Raw genomic sequence first — 20,863 nt, forward strand, 5'->3', positions numbered from 1 at the left:
GCTGCAATGAACATTGGGGAACAGGTATACCTTCGACTTGATGATTTCCATTCCTCTGGGTATATTCCCAACAGTGGGATGGCTGGGTCGTATGGTAGATCTATTTGCAATTGTTTAAGGAACCTCCATACCATTTTCCATAGAGGCTGCACCATTTTGCAGTCCCACCAACAATGTATGAGAGTTCCTTTTTCTCCGCAACCTCGCCAGCATTTATCGTTCATAGTCTTTTGGATTTTAGCCATCCTAACTGGGGTTAGATGGTATCTCAATGTGGTTTTGATTTGCATTTCCCGGATGCTGAGTGATGTTGAGCATTTTTTCATATGTCTGTTGGCCATTTGTATATCTTCCTTAGAGAAATGCCTACTTAGCTCTTTTGCCCATTTTTTAATTGGGTTGCTTGTTTTCTTCTTGTAAAGTTGTTTGAGTTCCTTATATATTCTGGATATTAATCCTTTGTCAGATGTATATTTTGCAAATATTTTCTCCCACTCTGTTGGTTGTCTTTTAACTCTGTTAATTGTTTCTTTTGCTGTGCAGAAGCTTTTTAGTTTGATATAATCCCATTTGTTTATTTTTCCTTTGGTTGCCCGTGCTTTTGGGGTCGTATTCATGAAGTCTGTGCCCAGTCCTATTTCCTGAAGTGTTTCTCCTATGTTTCCTTTAAGAAGTTTTATTGTCTCAGGGTGTATATTTAAATCCTTAATCCATTTTGAGTTGATTTTAGTACACGGTGAGAGGTATGGATCTAGTTTCATTCTCCTGCATATCGATATCCAGTTATCCCAGCACCACTTGCTGAAGAGGCAGTCCCTTCCCCAGTGAATAGGCTTGGTGCCTTTGTCAAAGATCAGATGGAAGTAAGTGTGTGGGTTGATTTCTGGATTCTCTATTCTATTCCATTGGTCAGTGTGTCTGTTTTTATGCCAGTACCATACTGTTTTGGTTATTATAGCTTTGTAGTATAGCTTAAAGTCAGGTAGTGTTATGCCTCCAGCTTTATTTTTTTTGCTCAGCATTGCTTTGGCTATTCGTGGTCTTTTATTGTTCCATATAAATGTCTGAATAGTTTTTTCCATTTCTGAGAAAAATGTCTTTGGAATTTTGATGGGGATTGCATTGAATTTGTATATCACTTTGGGTAGTACGGACATTTTCACTATGTTGATTCTTCCAATCCAAGAGCATGGAATATCTTTCCATCTTCTTGTATCCTCTCTAATATCTCTCAGCAGTGGTTTGTAGTTCTCATTATAGAGATTTTTCACATCCTTGGTTAACTCAATTCCTAAGTATTTTATTTTTTTGGTGGCTATTGTAAATGGGCAAGCTTTCTTGATTTCTCATTCTGCATGTTCACTATTGGAGAAAAGAAATGCTACTGATTTTTGTGTGTTGATTTTGTATCCTGCTACTGTGCTGAAATCATTTATCAATTCCAGCAGTTTTTTTGTAGAGGTTTTAGGCTGTTCGATATATAGGATCATGTCATCTGCAAACAGGGACAGTTTGACTTCATCTTTTCCAATCTGGATGCCCTTTATTTCCTTCTCTTCTCTGATTGCTCTGGCTAGTACTTCCAACACTATGTTGAATAAGAGTGGTGAGAGTGGGCATCCTTGTCTAGTGCCTGTTCTTAAAGGAAAAGCTTTCAGCTTTTCCCCATTCAGGATGATATTGGCAGTGGGTTTGGCATATATGGCTTTAATTATGTTGAGATACTTTCCCTCTATACCTAACTTATAGAGGGTCTTTGTCATGAATGAGTGCTGAACTTTATCAAATGCTTTTTCAGCATCTATAGAGATGATCATATGGTCCTTGTGTTTGAGTTTATTAATATGGTGTATCACATTTATTGATTTGCATATGTTGAACCAACCTTGCATCCCTGGGATGAATCCCACTTGATCGTGATGAATAATTTTTCGTATGTGTTGCTGTATTCTGTTGGCTAGTATTTTAGTGAGGATTTTTGCATCTATATTCATCAAGGATATCGGCCTGTAGTTTTCTTTTTTGGTTATATCTTTACCTGGTTTTGGTATCAGGATGATGTTTGCTTCATAGAATGAGTTTGGGAGATTTGCGTCCGTTTCAATCTTTTGGAATAGTTTGTAAAGAATCGGTGTCAATTCCTCTTTGAATGTTTGGTAAAATTCTGCTGTGAATCCATCTGGTCCTGGGCTTTTCTTTGTTGGGAGCCTTCTGATAACAGCTTCAATCTCCTTTATTGTTATTGGTCTGTTCAAATTTTCTACGTCTTCACGGTTCAGTTTTGGGAGCTTGTGTGTGTCCAGAAATTTATCCATTTCCTCCAGATTTTCAAATTTGTTGGTGTATAGTTGTTTATAGTAGTCTCGAATGATTCCTTGTATTTCAGATGAATCCGTTGTAATATCGCCTTTTTCATTTCTAATTTTTGTTATTTGAGTCTTCTCTCTTCTTTTTTTTGTTAGCCATGCTAATGGTTTGTCAATTTTATTTATCTTTTCAAAAAACCAACTTTTTGATTCGTTGATCTTTTGAATTGTTTTTTGGGTTTCAATTTCATTCAGTTCTGCTCTGATCTTAATGATTTCTTTCCGTCTGCTAACTTTAGGTTTGGATTGTTCTTGTTTTTCTAGTTCTTTAAGGTGAAGTGTTAGGTTGTTCACTTGCCATCTTTCCATTCTTCTGAAGTGAGCATTTAATGCAATAAATTTTCCCCTCAATACTGCTTTTGCAGTATCCCACAGGTTTTGGTATGATGTATCATTGTTTTCATTAGTTTCAATAAACTTTTTGATTTCCTGCTTGATTTCTTCTTGGACCCATATGTCATTAAGTAGAATGCTGTTTAATTTCCATGTGTTTGTATAGTTTCCAGAGTTTCGTTTGTTATTAATTTCTAGTTTTAATCCATTGTGGTCTGAGAAGATACATGGGATAATTCCAATTTTTTTGAATTTATTGAGACTTGATTTGTGACCTAATATGTGATCTATCCTGGAGAATGATCCATGTGCTGATGAGAAGAATGAATATTCTGAGGTTGTTGGGTGGAATGTTCTGTAGATATCTGCCAATTCCAATTGGTCTAGAGTCTTGTTTAGATCTTGTGTTTCTCTACTGATTCTTTGCCTAGATGATCTGTCTAATATTGACAGTGGAGTGTTCAGGTCCCCTGCTATTATGGTATTAGTGTCTATTTCCTTCTTTAGGTCTAATAGAGTTTGTTTTATAAATCTGGCTGCTCCAACATTGGGTGCGTACACATTTATGATTGTTATGTCTTCTTGATGGATCAGTCCTTTTATCATTAAGTAGTGTCCCTCATTGTCTCTTTTTATGGTTTTTAGTTTAAAATCTATTTTGTCAGATATAAGAATAGCCACTCCAGCTCGTCTTTCTTTTCTGTTTGCATGGTAAATCTTTTTCCATCCTTTCACTCTTAGTCTGTGTGAATCTTTATGGGTGAGGTGGGTCTCTTGTAGGCAGCATATAGTTGGGTCCTGCTTTTTGATCCAGTCAGCCAGTCTGTGTCTTTTAATTGGGGAATTTAAGCCTTTAACATTAAGAGTTGTTATTGAAAGGTGTTGATTTATTCCTAGCATTTTATTGGTTGTTTGGTTGTCTTAGGTGTCTTTTGTTCCTTGCTTTCTGATTTACTGTTTGGTTTCTTTGTTTGTTGGTTCCTTAGGTTGTAGATAGTGTTTTTGTTAGCTTGTTTTCTCTTCATGAATGCCATTTTTATTGTACTAGCGGGTTTAGATTTTTCTTAGGTTTTTATGGCAGTGGTAGTTATTTTTCAGGAACCAAACCCAGTACTCCCTTGATGATTTCTTGTAAGGGTGGTCTTGTGGTAGTGAACTCCCGCAGTTTTTGTTTGTCTGAGAAATATACTATTTGCCCCTCATTTCGGAAGGATAGCCTTGCAGGGTAGAGTATTCTTGGCTGGCAATCTTTGTCTTTTAGTATTTTGAAAATATCATCCCATTCCTTTCTAGCTTTTAGGGTTTGTGATGAAAAGTCTGATGTTAACCTGATTGGGGCTCCCTTATAGGTGATTTGACGCTTCTCTCTTGCAGCTTTTAAGATTCTCTCTTTGTCTCTGAGTTTTGCCAATTTGACTATGACATGTCTTGGAGAAGGCCTTTTTGGGTTGAATACGTTTGGAGATCATTGAGCTTCCTGGATCTGAAGATCTGTGATTTTTCCTATACCTGGGAAGTTTTCTGCCACTATTTTGTTGAATATGTTTTCAATGGAATCTCCATTTTCCTCCCCTTCTGGAATACCCATGACGCGGATATTTGAGCGCTTGAGGTTGTCTGATATCTCTCTCAGATTTTCTTCCATGTCCTTGATTCTTTTTTCTTTCTTTTTGTCTGCTTGTGTTATTTCAAACAGCCCATCTTCAAGTTCAGAGGTTCTCTCTTCAACTTCGACAAGCCTGCTGGTTAAACTCTCCGTTGTGTTTTTTATTTCGCTGAATAACTTCTTCAGTTCAGCAAGTTCTGCTACATTTTTTTTCAGGACATTGATTTCCTTGTATATTTCCTCTTTCAGATCCTGTATACTTTTCCTCATTTCATCATGATGTCTAGCTGAGTTTTCTTGTATCTCATTCAGTTTCCTTAGAATTATCACTCGAAATTCCTTATCAGTTATTTCAAGGGCTTCTTGTTCTATAGGATCTAGAGTATGAGATTTATTAACTTTTGGTGGTGTACTTTCTTGATTTTTTGTATTTCTGGTGTCTTTTTTTTGGTGTTTATTCATTGTGGCAGGGGGTTTCACAGTCCACCGGTTTGAGACTAATGACTAACTAGGATGTTGCTGTGGTTGCCAATTTGGTATGGCTCCCGCCGTGACTGCTCAGTTGGCCTCTAGTGTCTTGTGTGTGTGGTTGCCTCGGGTCTTGGGCTTCTCCGGGGATCCACCTTTCTGGTCAGCTTGTACTCTGCTGGGCTGGTGGATCACGTACCACAGGGTGTGTGATCTCTGTTGAGCTTTCACTTTCTGTACAGGACTTCTCCCCGTTCCGTGTGCTCTGGCCCAGGCTGTTAGATCGTGCAGTGGCGACCCCACCGGGTGTGTGGTTTCTGTCGAGTCTCCGCCTCCCTGGCCGCACGTCTCCCCCCTCTGTGCACACTGTGCTGGGCTGGGGTGTGTCTTCTGCACCCCTCGTCTATCAGCTGGGCCTTCAAGACCCTGCTCAGCACCGCCTCGCCCAGGAAGTCTACCAGGTTTCTGCTAGGCACAGACGACCGGTCTCTCTGGGTGCCTTTGTAGCACTGTGTAGATCTTTCTCGGGTCTTGTTCACCTTTGTATCCCCCCCGGTATAAACCGAGTCTAGTGCCCGCCTGCAGCCTGGTCTCCGGCAGGTTCAAGCGGACCTGGGAACTCTCCTACCACACTATTCCCAACCAGAAATTCGTTAGGCTTTTTTCCAAACTGGTGGTCGCAGAGATGGTATCTGCCTCCCAGTAACAGGAAGTTTACCAGGGCCGGAGTCCAGGGTGTGGTGGAGTGACAGTCGGCCCTCCCGTACTTCCTAGCCCTCCCAACACTGGTCGGGACGCCCCACACCCCCAGCCCCGCCAGAGAACCGCGGAGGGAGTGGGAGAGGAGGCCGGCCCGCAGGGTCCGGAAAGCCCCGCGCCAGGCCAAGCAAATGGGCTCAGTGATGGCCGAGCAGGGCGGAGCTGCCCGCACCTGGGAAAATGGAGGCAGCACCGGGGCAGTGAGTGGCCTGGTGGTGCAGACGGAAGCCGCGTGGGCATCCACCCCCCGAACAGAGCTGTGCCAGGGATCACTCACAGTGCTGTGCCAGGTCGGGCGCTCGCTCTGTCTCTGGTTTGTTGCCTTCCGTGTTCTCGGCGCTGCCGCTTCGGGCTGTTCAGTCGCGGCGCCGCTCGGGCGCTCCCAGGAATCTTCTTTAATGCCGGCCTGAAACCTCGAATCCTGAATAGGGCAGCTGGCCGCCTTCAGTGCGGCCCCAGCCTCTGGGATCCTGGCTGCATCCACAGCAGCCCTGGCACCGTGTTCCCTGTTTCAAGACTCGCTTTTGCAGCTAAGAATCAGTTCTTTTCCTGCTCCACACTTCAAAGCTGTTGCCTGTAAATGAGGCAGCCTCTCCTGCCGGGGGCAAAGTGGCGTTGAGCCCCCACAACCGGCCAGCAGCAGCAGTCCTCCCTTAAGAGATGGCCAGAGGAAGGTCCACAAGTTTCCCGGCTGCCTGAGGCCCAGTGGCCACCTTTTCCACCTCAGCTACTCCGCGCCAGCCGCTGCAGCTGCCGCCATCTTGAAAACTCAAAATACAGGTTCTAAAAGAGAAGGATGAACTAAGTAAAAATAAATAACTAAGTAATAGCAGAACAGTAATAAGTAGGATAAATGAAAATTGGGTAACAGCAATTTATCTCAAAGAAACAAATAAATATGGGTCTCCTAAGGTATGTAAAAAATAAAAAATAAAAAAATAAAAACACAACCAAAATAAATTAATTAGTTAAATCAACTTGAGAAAAAACAAAAATCTATTACTACACACTACACAGCATTCTATATTCAAAATTCACATTAATATTAGGAAATCTGTCCAAAGCACACAAAAATTGTTCATTTCAAAAGGAAGTACTGTCATATTGCTAATTCATATCTACCATAAATAAGGTTCTTCTGAAAAAAATACTTGACACAAGTTTATACAACATGGTTTAAGAGGGATTAGTTATAGCTTTCTTTGTACAGTTGTAATTTGGATAAAGAGGATAATTTTATCCAAGATTGTTAGTAAAGGAAAGCATCTTTATAAGTTTTTATGTTTTAATGATTCTGAACAGGAAAAGCTTCAGATAATGAGAATATTCAAATATAGCAAGTAAATTTGTGATGTAAGTGTGAAATTTCAGACACCCTAGACATAATATACTTCCAGCAAGTCTATCAGCTGCAATAGACACACCTGTTATTTTCATATCATATGTAATTCATATCAACTTTATAGCCAAAGAAACCATGCAACAACCAAAAAGTAGTTTGAAACTAATTCTACTTCGTAATGTGTGCTTCTCAGATCCAATGTGAGAAGTACAATTATCATCACGTTCCTCATTGCCCTGCTTTCTTCAGAATGTCTTGAATTTTCTTTTCCAGCCCTACACCAAATTCATTTAGTCAGACATCTTCACTTCATTTTGCATCTCAATCACAAAAACTCAGATTTCCAAATTTTACTTTTTTATTTTTCTTTTGTTCTTATTTATATGGAAACATAATTGACTGTACATACCTATGGGGTACAGCATACCTGTGTGCAATATGTGATGCTCAAATCAGGATATTTTACCATATTCACACTTACGCATTTGTAATCATTTTTTGTGGCCCTTTACCAGTTTCTCTATCACCCCCTCCTACTTCCCCTTTTCCAATTCTCTTGGCCTCAGTTATGTTCTCCCCTTTCCAAAGTTCAATGATTTATTGCGAATGTCATATCTTTCTTTTTTCATTTATTTATTTTTTAATCTACCACTTATGAGTGAGGATATGTATTTCTGTGCCAAGCTTATTTCACTTAACATAATTTCTCATCCATGCTTCTGTGAATAGGAGAATTTCATTTTTTTTTATGACTGAGTAGTATTCCATTTTGTAAATATACCACATTTTCCTTATCCAGTTGTCCATCAATGGAAATTTAGGTTAGTTCCATAACTTGGATATTGTAAATAGAGCTTCAGTGAACATAGCAGTGCTGATATCCCTTTGACATGATGATTTCCATTCCTTTGGGTATATACCCACAACTATGACTGCTGGGTCATATGGTAGTTCTATCTATAGTTGTTTGAGGAAACTCCATACTATTTTTCATTATGGCTTCACTAATTTACAGTTCCAGAAACAGTGTAGGAGGGTCCCTCTTTTTCCACAACCTCACCAGCATTTGTTATTCTCTCTATTATTGATAATGGCCACACAAACTGGGGTGAAATGATATCTCAAGGTGGTCTTGATTTGCATTTCCCTGATGCTGAGTGATGGTGATCATTTTTTTCATGTGTCTGCTGGTTATTTGTATATCTTCCTTTGAGAAATGCCTATTCACCTCCTTTGCCCATTTTTTAAATGAATTACGTTTTTTAATGCTAAGTTGTTTGAATTATTTGGATATTCTGGATATTAATCCCTTATTGAATACATAGTTTGCAAATATTTTCTCCCATTTTATAGGTTGGCTTTTTGTTCTGTTTATTTTCCTGTGCTGAACATTTTTGGTTTTATATAATCCCATTTGTTTATTTTTTTTCTTTTGCTGCCTGTGCTTTTAGGGTCTTATTCATAATATTCATTATATTCATAATAAAGTCTTTGTTAATCCTGCTTCCTGAAGTGTTTCCCTTATGTTTTCTTTTAGGAGTTTCTGATCTTATATTTAAGACTTTAATCCACTTTGAGATGGTTTTGTTATAGAGAGAGAGGGACGGTTCTAGTTTCATTCTTTTACATGTAGACATCTAGTTTTCCCAACACCATTTATTGAAGAGGAAGTCTTTTCTCCAATGTATGTTCTTGTTGCCTTTGTCAAAAAATCAGTTGGCTATAAGTATGTGGATTTCTGCATTCTTAATTATGTTCCATTGGTCTAAGTGTCTATTTTTATGCCAGTACCATGCTCTTTTGGCTACTATAATTTTGTAGTATAATTTGAAGTCAGGTAGTGCTATGTCTCTGGCTTTATTTTTGTTGCTCAGGATTGCTTTGGCTATTTGGGGTCTGTTGATCTTTTGTTCTTTTGTTTCATTCATATGAATGTTAGGACAGTATTTCTATTTCTGTGAAGAATGTCATGGTATTTCAGTGAGGATTGCATTGAATCTGTAGATTGCCCTGGGTTGTATGGACATTTTCACAATGTTAATTCTTCCAATCCGAGAGCATGACATGTCATTCTATGTTTTGTATCCTCTTTAATTTCTTTCAGCAGTGATTTGTAGTTCTTGTTATAGAGATCTTTCTTCTCCTTGGTTAAGTTTATTCTTAGGGTTTTTTGTTGTTGTTGTCATTGTTGCTGTTGTTGTTGTGTTGTAACTATTCTAACTGGGCTTGGTTTCTTGATTTCCTTTTCTTCTCATTTATTGGAGTATAAAAACTACTGATTTTTGCATGTGGATTTTGTATCCTATAACTTTACCAAAATCATTTATCAACTCTAAGAATTTTTTGATAGAGTCTTTAGGTTTTTCTATATATAAGATCATGTCATCTGCAAATAGGGACAGTTTGACTTCATCTGGATGAAGTCAATCTGGATGCTCTTTATTTCTCTTTCCTGATTGCTCCAACTAGTACTTCCAAAACAATGCTAAATAGGAGGAGTGAGCATGGGCATCCTTTTCTTGTTACTGTTCAGGATGATATTGGCAGTGGGTTTGTCATATATGGCTTATATTGCATGGACATACTTTCCTTCTATACCTAATTTGCTGAGAGTCTTTATCATGAAGCAATGTTGAATTTTGTCTAATGCTTTTTCTGCATCTATTGAGATAAACATATGGCTTTTGTCTTTGATTTTGTTGATGTGATGTATCACTTTTATTGATTTGCACATGTTGAGCAATCCTTGCATCTCTGGGATGAAACCCATTTGATCGTGACATATAAGTTTTGATGTGCTGTTTTCTGATTGCTCATATTTTGCAGAAGATTTTTGTGTTGATGTTCATCTGAGATATTGGCCCATAGTTTTTTTTTATTGTTGTTCTGTCTTTGTCTGATTTTGTTATCAGGGTAATGCAGGCCTCATAGAATGAGTTTGAAAGAATGGCATCTGCCTCAATTTTTTGGAATAACTTGAAGAGAATTGGTATTAATTTCTCTTTAACCTTTTTGATAGAATTTAGTAGTAAAGCCATCCAGTCCTGGGCCTTTCTTTGTTGAAACACTGCTGATTACTGCTTCAATCTTGTTGCTTTGTATTGGTCTGTTCGGGTTTTCTATTTCTTCTTGGTTCAATCTTGGTGGTTTGTATGTGTCCAGAAATTTGTCCATTTCCTCCAGGTTTTCAAATTTATTGGTGTATAGTTGTTTATAATACTCTCCAGTGATTTTTTTGCATTTGTGATATAAGTTGTAATGTCTCTTCCCTTTTTTATTTTTTATTTTAGTTATTTGGGTCTTCTCTCTTCTTTTAGTTAGCCTAGGTAATGATTAATCTATTTTATCTTCTCCAAAAACAAACTTTGTGTTTCATTGATCTTTTCTATCATTATTTGCACCTCTATTTCATTTAGTTCTGCTCTAATCTTTATTTTTTTTCCATCTACTAATTTTAGGATTGGATTGTCTTTTTATCTGTAGTTATTTGAGGAGTAGTGTTAGGTTGTTTATTTGCAATCTTTCTATTCTTTGGATATAAGCGTGATTGCAATAAACTTCCATATTAGGACTGTATTTGCAGTATTCCACAGGTTTTTGTATGATGTATATTTCCATTAGTTTCAAGAAATTTCTTGATTTTTCTTTTTAATTTCTTCTTGGGCCCATAGGTCATTCAGGAGCATGTTGTTTAATTTCCAGGTATTTTCATATCTTCCAGAGTTTTGCTTGTTATTGATTTCTAGTCTTAATCCATTGTGGTCTGAAAAGAGACTTCAAATGATTTCAGTTTTTAGAAGTGTATTGAGACTTGATTTGTGAACTGACATGTGGTCTATCCTGGAGAATGTTGCATGTGCTGATGAGAAATAATGTATATTTTGTAGTTGTTGGATGAAATGTTCTGTAGATATCTGCCAGGTCCAATTGGTCTAAAGTGTAGTTTAAATGCTGTGGTTCTCCATCGATTTTTCATCTAGTTGATCTGTCCAGTGCTGAGAATGGGGTTCAGTTCCCCCCATTATTATTGTATTGTGGTCTATTTTTTTCTTTAGGTCTAATAATGTTTGCTTCATATATATGGTGCTCCATTGTTGGGTGAATATATATAAATGATTGTTATATCCTTTTGCTTCATAGATCCTTTTATCATTATATAATGGCCTTCTTTCGCTCTTTTTTTTGTGGTTTTTGGTTTAAATTCTATATATACACTGCCAAAGTCCCAGTAAGGATGACATACCCCATAAAAGGTTGGCTGTGCATGTGGGCAACCAATCCTAAAACAGGCATAGTTCAGACTCCCACTTTGTCTAAATGCGGAGCATATATGTCCTGTAGCAGAATACATCTTGGGTATGGATGTACTTTATGGTTTGTACCTGCAAACAACAGTTGGAGAGTTTGGGCTTCAAATATGGACAGTAAAGCCTGTGTTACGAGGATATGCTAAACATGACCCACAGGTGTGACCCAAGCCAAGATGTGTATTTAATGTAAAGCAGTATTGCCTACCAGGAGAACATGCAGAGATAAGTGCTACTATACTGGAATTAGAGAAAGTCGGTATTATTCGTCCAGCTCACAGCCCATTTAATGCTCTGGTATGGCCAGTGAAAAAGCCTGATGGTACCTGGAGAATGACTGTAGATTATGTCTGAGAGCTGAACAAAGTAGTGCCTCCTTCGCATGCAGCTGTGCCTTCAGTTCATGATTTGATGGATCAGCTGATGACTCAGCTGGGGGTTTATTATGTGTTGGACCTTGCAAATGCTTTTTTCTCCATTCCAATCTTGGCTGATAGCCAAGATCAGTTTGCCTTCATGTGGGAAGGAAGACAGTGTACCTCTCAAGTATTGCCCAAGGTTATCTGCATAGCCCAACCATCTGTTCATGGTTTGGTGGCTGGGGACTTAGCCAAGCGGACTAGGCCCAGCATGGTTACAATGTTTCACTACATTGATGATGTGTTACTAACTTCTGATTCTCTTGCAGATTTAACCCAGGGTGCTCCAATGCTGCTAAGTTATTTGGAACAATGTGTATGGGCAGTGAACACAGCCAAAGTGCAAGGACCTGGGCTGTCAGTCAAATTCCTGGGAGTGGTCTGGTTGGGTAAGACAAGAGTCATCCCAGAAGCTATTATAGATAAGATACAGGCACACACTCAACCCACAACTGTAGCTCAGCTACAGACGTATTTGGGACTTTGGGGGTATTGGAGAGCTTTTGTACCCCCTATGGCCCAAATGGCACACCCACCATTCGCATTGACAAAGAAAGGAGCCCTCTGGGATTGGACTGAGGAAGTAGAACAAGTTTACCAGGCTACAAAAAAGGGCAATATAGCAAGTACAGGCTTTACAAGTGGCTGATCCCACTAAGCCATTGGAGTTAGATGTACATATAACCTAGGAGGGGTTAGGATGGAGTTTGTGGCAAAGACAAGGCCAATTCCACACACCTGTAGGATTCTGGTCTCAGCTCTGGAAGGGCACTGAAGTGTACTACACCCTAATAGAAAAGCAGTTAGCAGCTGTATATTCTGCCTTGATAGCCACTGAAGCTATCATAGGAACTGCCAAGGTCCTAGTAAGGACAATGTACCCCATCACAGGTTGGCTGCATATGTGGGCAACCAATCCTAAAACAGGTGTAGTTCAGACTCCCACTTTGTCTAAATGGGGAGCATATATAGAACAAATTAGCATGTGTCAACGAGTCCTCTGTCCAAAGAGTTGCAAACTGTGCTAGGCCCAGTAGAGGTTATGGAGGAGACTTTGACACAACCATTACCCATAGAGGTGGAGGCTACACCTTTCCATGTGGGACAGGGACCTATCACAGAGCAAGTTTGGTATACAGATGGCTCTAGCATGGGAATCTCAGCATCATGGACAGCAGTTGCTGTCCAGCCCTTAAAAGATACCATGTGGTATGAAAATGGTAAAGGGCAAATCAGTCAATGGGCTGAACTGAGAGCAGTATGGATGCTGATAAAGAATGATCCTGGGCCATTAACCATCTGTGCTGACAGCTAGGCTGTGTTCAAAGGTTTAACCCTTTGGATTTCTCCTTGGAAGTATCAATGGTGGATGGTAGGCCACTGACCCCTGTGGGGACAAGCCATGTGGCAAGAGTTATGGGAACTGGGCATGAGAAAGAAGTAACTCTTTTCTATGTCACAGGACACTTCCCCTTAGCCAGTCCAGGAAATGATTAAGCCGATGTCTTGGGTAAGTGTTCTGGCTTCAGGCACTGCACCAGAGCCACGTGATCAACGTGTTGACCTGCTGAATATGCATTGAACTTCACATCGTTACAGCTGCAGGATTTGCATGGAGGATCACACCAATGGTGACTACTAACTGGACATATGTGGCTGACAGTTAAAAGGACAGAACTGCAAGCCTTAAGGCATACTGAAAGGACAATAGGTTATGTAAATGTAAGGGTCATTTATCCTCACTAAGGGAACATTGCAGAAGATTCTGGATGCATAGATTGTATGGCGAGAGAGCCTGAAGGGGTGGATTGTTAGGAAAATGGAACTATTTGGTCAGGTTCCTCTCACCTTGGAGCTGGTTCAGGGTGATACGGTAAACATTGAGTGTGTGGGTGGAGTACGTCTGCCTGCAAGGTGGTGCCACTTTGGCTGGTTTTTACTGCCTTGGGCACTCGCCCTGCATGGCCATGTTACAGACTTGCAGCTTCCAAGGACCATGTGGCCAGTTGCCTTGCTTATAGACCTGCATGAAAGGGTCTGGTGACCCAGCCTGGCATGTGAAGGGTTTGTGACCCAGTCTGTGAATGGGCTTGAGGGGTCTGGGAGCTCCAGACCCAGCCCTAGATCAACCATCAGCCCAGTCGGTGCAGGATTACCAGCAGGTAAAAGAGCCACAAAAACTAGTGTGGTTGCCTAGCTTTAAAATTGGCATCACAAACAGGATTAAGAGCTAAATAATTGGCACTGTGAGCAGGACACATGACATCAGCCTTAGCCTTAGCTTAGCAGTAGCCAGACAGGAGGTATATGTGCAGCCTACATGATTGCCTTGATCTGGGGAGAGACACATGTAGAATCCACTAAGAATGCAGAAACAGGGATACTCAAATAGAGTAAGGAAGAAAATTCCCAATCACACTAACCTCTCCCCCAACCAGGGGAAACAAGGAACCAGAAGGAGCCTCTGCCTGTAGGAAAGTGAATCTCCACCCAAAGTAACCCATTCAAATTGAGGAGCTCCAATATACCCCATTGCACCCATCAGAGTCAAGGTAAACTAGTGGGGGTGCCAATAAACCAACCCAGGGTCACCCACTCCAGCCAAAGAGTGACATGTCACCCATGCACTTTTCCCAAGAACTCAAGAGCTCACCCACACCCCCAATGAACCAGCACAATGTTACTAACTTAGCAAGGAATCACTAAATGCCCCAGTGCCTAGGCCTTGGAGATAACCATATGCAACGCCAACACTGAATATGGTTGAAGCACCCACATGTAGACTGCACTGCTGACTCTACCCAGAACCAATACTAAAACACCCTACTCAATGGTAACTATAAAACACATCTACAGGAGGAAGTCTTTCTGCTCAAAGCCCGCTCTAGAATAATAGATGTAGCAACTGCTCTACAAGATGACCTGACGTCAATGTAGAAATACTAGAAATACGAAAAAATAAGAAAATATGACACAACCAAAGTAATACATTTTTCAAGTACCAGACCCCATAGGGAAGGAGAAATAGCTGAAAATAGCTGAAACCCTTGAAATAGCTGAAAAAGAATTGTGAGTAAAAATCTTAAGGAAACTCAGTGAGATACAACAAGACTCAGTTAGACAACACAATAAAATGAGAAAGAGTATCCAGGATATGGAAGAAGAAATGTGCAAAGAGATTAATACCTTAAAAAGGAATGTAAGAATGTAGCAGAACTTCAACTGAAGGATTCATTCAGAGTATTAAAAAAACACAACTGAGAGCTTAAGCAGCAGGTTAAAACCAGCTGAAGAAATAGTTTCTGATCTTGAAGATGGTCTTGTTGAAATAATCTTGGTGGAAAAAAGAAAAACATAATTTAAAAACATGAAAAAAAATCTGAGAGAACAAGCAGACAACCTTAAGTGTATAAAAATCTGAATCATGGGTGTTGTAGAAGGGGAGGAGAAAGGAAAAGGCATTAAAATCTATGTGATGAAATAATAACAGTAAATTTCCCAGGTATAGTATCAGACATGGACTTTCAGATCTAGAAGGGTGAAAGATCCCCAAACGTATTCAATTCAAAAAGGTTCTCTCTGAAACACATTACAGTTAACCTGGAAAAACTCAAAAACAAGAAAGAATCTTAAAAACAGCAAAAGAAAAACATCAAGTCACCTAAAAGGGAGTCCCCATCAGACTAACATCAGAACTCTCAACAGAAACTCTATTAGCCAGCAGAGAATGGGATGATATATTCAAAATACTAAGAGAAAAATAAAAAACTTCTAGCCAAGAATACTATACTCAGCAAGACTATGCTTCAGAAATGAGGAAGAAAGAGGATATTTCTCAAACAAAAATTGTGGGATTTCACCACTGCAATATTAGCCCTGCAAGAAATCTTCAAAGGAGTCCTGCATCTGGAATCCAAAAAACAATAATTCCTGAAGTCTGTACCCACTCCTCCTTCCTGGAGTGTTTCCTCTATGTGTTCTTTAAGGAGTTTTATTGTTTTCAGATGTATATTTAATTCTTTAATCCATTTTGAGTTTATTTTGGTATATGGTGAAAGGTACGGGTCTAGTTTCATTCTCCTACATATGAATATCCAGTTTTCCCAGCACCATTTGCTGAAGAGGCAGTCTTTTCCCCAATGTGTAGACTTGGTGCCTTTGTCAAAGATCAGATGACTGTAGGTGTATGGTTTGATTTCTGGGTTCTCTATTATATTCTGCTGATCCACATGTCTGTTTTTATGCCAGGACCATGTTGTTATCATTATTATAGATTTGGAATATAGCTTAAAATCAGGTACTGTCATGCCTCCAACTTTATTTCTTTTGCTCAGGATTGCTTTGATTATATGTGGTCTTTTGTTATTCTATATAAATGCCTGCATAGTTTTTTTCCATTTCTGAGAAAAATATCATTGGAATTTTGATGGGGATTGCATTGAATCTATAGATCACTTTGGGTAATTTAGACATTTTCATAATGTTAATTCTTCCAATCCAAGAGCCTGGGATATCTTTCCATCTTCTTGTACCCTCTAACAATGGTTTGTAGTTCTTGCCATAGAGATTTTTCACATCCTTGGTTAACTTCATTGCTAAGTATTTTATTTTTTTTGGTGGCTATTGTAAATGAGCTAGCTTTCTTGATTTCTTTTTCTGCATGTTCACTGTTGGAGTACAGAAATGCTACTGATTTTTGTGTGTTGCTTGTGTATCCTGCCAATTTGCTGAAATCATTTATCAACTCTAAGAGTTTTTATGTAGAGGCTTTAGGCTAATGCACACTCAACCAAAGGAAAAATAAACAAATGGGATTATATCAAACTAAAAAGCTTCTGCACAGCAAAAGAAATAATCAACAGAGTGAAAAGACAACCAACAGAGTGGGAGAAAATATTTGCAAAATATACATCTGACAAAGGATTAATATCCAGAATATACAAGGAATTCAAACAACTTTACAGCAGAAAACCAAATAACGCAATTTAAAAAATGGGCAAAGGAGCTGAATAGGCATTTCTCAAAGGAAGATATACAAATGGTCAAAAAACACATGAAAAAATGCTCAACATCACTCAACATTCAGGAAATGCAAATCAAAACCACTTCGAGATACCATCACACTCCAATTAGGATGACTAATATCCAAAAGACTGAGAATGATTAATTCTGGTGAGGTTGTGAAGAAAAAGGAACCCTCATACCCTGCTGGTGGGACTATAAGATGGTGGAAGTTCTTCAAACAATTACAGGTAGATCTACCATATGACCCAGCTATTCCACTGCTGGGAATATACCCAGAGGAATGGAAATCATCATTCCAAAGGGATACCTGTACTCCCACATTTATTGTAATACTATTTACAATAGCCAAGAGTTGGAACCAGCCCACATGTCCATCATCAGATGAGTGGATAAGGAAACTGTGGTATATCTACACAATGGAATACTACTCTGCTATAAAAAAGAATGAAATACTAGCATTCACAACAACATGGATGGACTTGAATTATATCAAGTCAAACAAGTCAAGCACAGAAGGAGAAATACAACATGTTCTCACTTATTTGTGGGAGTTAAAAATAAGCAAATAAACATACAAACAAATAAAAGGTTGTGGGGAAGAAGACACAACAATCACACAATCACAACAATTCCTTGAACTTGCTAAGACAAGTGAACAGATATGACAGTGGGCAGGAGGGAAGGTGGGGAAGGAATTGGTAAAGGGACAGGAAATCAACCACAAAGTATATTGAGAAGTTAAAATAAAAAAAAAAAATACTACCACGTATACACAAGAAAGAACAAAACCCACTGGTAGAACAAAAGTGCAAATGAGAAAGAGAAAGAAACTATTTTTTACTACCTCAAAAAAAAAAAGTCAAACAATGAAATGTAAAAAATGAAACAAAAAGTATTTAAAACATCCAAACGGAGGTTGATAAAATGCCAAGAGTAAGACATACCTTTCAATAACCACATTAAATGTAATTGGATTAAATTCCCCATTCAAAAGACACAGACTGACTGATTGGATTAAAAGGCTACATGGAAATTTTCCTTGGTCCTCTGAAATCAGGAGAGGACAAAGAGCCAGGAAACCAAAAGTTTCTTCAGTTAACTGTGCATATTTATGCAAATGGTTTTGAACTGATCCAGATTTATAGTATTTTTTAAGTCTTTTATTTACTGTGAAGATAGATATCATTTTTGTCCTTTAGAGTTGCAATAGTTTATATTTGGGGGGAATGAAAGATAATGGAATGAGTAGAACAAGATAGTAAGTGAGGAGACCAGATGGAAAACTTTGATAGTAGCCCGGGAAAAAGAAGATTGCTGGTAGTGGAGAAAAAAAGAGAGAAATTGTTATATAATTGGGAGAAGAATGTACAAGACTTCATACTAGTTTTGGTGTAGAGATGAGTGAGGGAAACTGTCATGAAAGATTCCCTCCTGTTCAATAACTGGCTGGAAAGTGGTGCCAGTTACTGAGAGAACTAGAACCAGGACATGAGTATATGTAGTAGAATGAGAAGTTCAGTAATGAAGGAATACGCAAAGGCTGAAGTGGATGTGGAAGAGAGGGGGCTGTTTTAAGGTAAAAGATGCAAACTGTTTATTTGTGTGGGAAAGTCCAGAGAGAGTTAGTTCAGAAAATGAGGGGAGGAGCAACTTAAATGTAGTTATTATCATAGAGGATGTATTGTTTTAAAGATGAGAAAAGTGTTAAATGTAACAAAGATCAATTTAGGAATATCTCTCTCTCTCTCTCTCTCTCTCTCTCTCTCTCTCTCTCTCTCTCATGTTTTCTATCCAATCTGGCAACTTAATTCAATAATAAGGAAAACAATAATAAGGAAAACAAGAAAGCCAAGACCTGAAAATTAAGAGAGGCAAAGCAGGAATAGATTCATATATTTGCATGAACATAATGCACACAAGATAAGATAAGGAGGTATTTAGGGAAAAATTAAAAACATAATTAAAGTCCTCACAGTTCAAATATAAAAACCCCAGGGAATTATTCCACTTACTGTAGCAACTAAAATTGTTTTATCTTCCCCTTTTACTAATCTCTCATCTTCATGAGTCTGACCTTTAAAAAAAAATACCAAGGTGGATTTCTTGTTACTGGTTGGGAACTGAATAAAGCATGAACTAGTTATGCTGACAATACTACACGGATTCTCTTGCTGTCAAAACACCCTTATTTTGGACTTCTTTTTCTCTAATGTAATAGAGACAGATTCTACTGAATGTTATATTGCTAGTTTTATATTACGTACTTTTTACTCTACAAAAAAATATACCCTAGAGAGCATACTGAAGTTCCAATATATGTTTCTTGTTCATATTTATGTTTCTAGTAGTAAAAATTGAAACAGAAACATAGAATGTTTGCAAGAGTAGTGGGAACCCAAGCTATCTTTATTTTCCATCAAAGCACATGAAATTTATAACATGTGTGAAATTTAGTGCACTTTTGAAAATAAAGGGACAATTATTAATCATTCTGGGACAATTACTATTAATTGAGGATCTCCTGGACAAAAGGGCATCTTCTATTTACAGAAACTAAAAGGTATTGCGATCTCCTAAATCTGAATCAATACTATCAGAACAAGTTTGATTTGGGGGCTTTCAAATAAGGCTGCTACATAAAATACAAAAAGCCCACTTAAATATTAACTTTAACAAACCATATGTGTGTGTGTGTGTGTGTGTGTGTGAGAGAGAGAGAGAGAGAGAGAGAGAGAGAGAGAGAGTTTGCCCAAATATTGCCTAGGCATATTTACACACACACACACACACACACACACACACACACACACACACACACACAAATGCGTATCTGAAGTTCAAATTAATTGAGAGTCCTATACTTTTATTTGCTAACTCTTGCAAACACTACAAGAGATCTTGGGAAAATAGGTTTGTAAATGTAGATTGCCTTCAGATGAAATTCAGAGCAAGAAATATTCAGTGGCATTTTGGTTACCTTTTTGTTTTGTGTGGTTTATATCATGAATGTTTATAGATATAAGTTACCTAGAAGAAACAAAACTAGAAACTTATAAAAGTGGAATTTTCTTCATTGAGAAGTCAATTTTTTCATAAGGACTTTAATTTTTTATGTGTTCCCTGCATTGCTGCATTGTAATTAATTTAAATCATGTTAGGTCTCAATTATGACCAAAAACTAGGCAGCGTTAGTAAATATTTACAAACCATTTTATCTTAACACTCTGAAATATCTCCTTCCAGAAAAATCTGTCTAAAGTTCCTAGGCACTAGTATCTTTTTATTATTTGAATATGTTCTTAGCTATATACCATAAGTTAGGCAGGATTAATAAAATATTAACAGATGATGTGATTCAAATGCTGTGAGATGTGCCAAGCCCAAGTAATTTTGTTAGGGGTCTCATACTGGTCAAACCAATAAAGATTTTATGTCTTCTATTGGGAATATAAAAATAACTTTTAGAAACTTAAGGAACAGATGTATAATAGTAATATAATAAAAATAATAACAACAACAACAAAGCACAAAGTAATAGGATTTTGAATGTGACCTATATTATCTTGCCCAAAATTTTCTCAGATCTTAAAAATAATGTATATTTGAACAATTCTAAAGGCTTTCCTGTCTCGAGAACAGGCCATTTGTATAAAACACTTTCGTTAATCCACGTGGTTTAACTGCTTCCAGGGTATTTTCTGAATATTCTAGTAATGTCCTAGCCTTACTCATCCATATTATGAAATCCCAAACAGGTCAAACTGCCAAAATAAACTTAGGAAGAACTTACTCTTATAAGTTCGGCTTTATTCTATTATCAGAGAAAATCTTTGACTTGCAGAGTCTGTTTTATGAGAATTAATTTACAAATAACTCCAGATTTATCTGTCAGGATTAAATAGAGAGTTCAAGGGCAACTATAATTATCACAAGGAGAGAAATCACCTCATTTAATTATTCCCTTACTATCTAATAGAAAGTATTGAAATACTACCTTGAACTTTGTATGAAATCTGTTAATCTTATATTTTCAATATATTTAATCACGCATGAATCAAAGTGTTTAAATTTAGCAAGCTTACATAGAAATTATTTCATTACAAAATATCCTTCATGATGGTGTACTTAATTATTTTTTGTGTGTACCAGTGCCAAATTATCATGGAGAATCTACAAAGTCCAGAGAAGAAATAATGATTTTGACTATTTAGTGTTTTTAGTTTATTTTTAACTTAGTT

Source organism: Cynocephalus volans, chromosome 7 (assembly GCF_027409185.1).
Source record: "Cynocephalus volans isolate mCynVol1 chromosome 7, mCynVol1.pri, whole genome shotgun sequence".
In the NCBI taxonomy this organism is placed as follows: domain Eukaryota; kingdom Metazoa; phylum Chordata; class Mammalia; order Dermoptera; family Cynocephalidae; genus Cynocephalus; species Cynocephalus volans.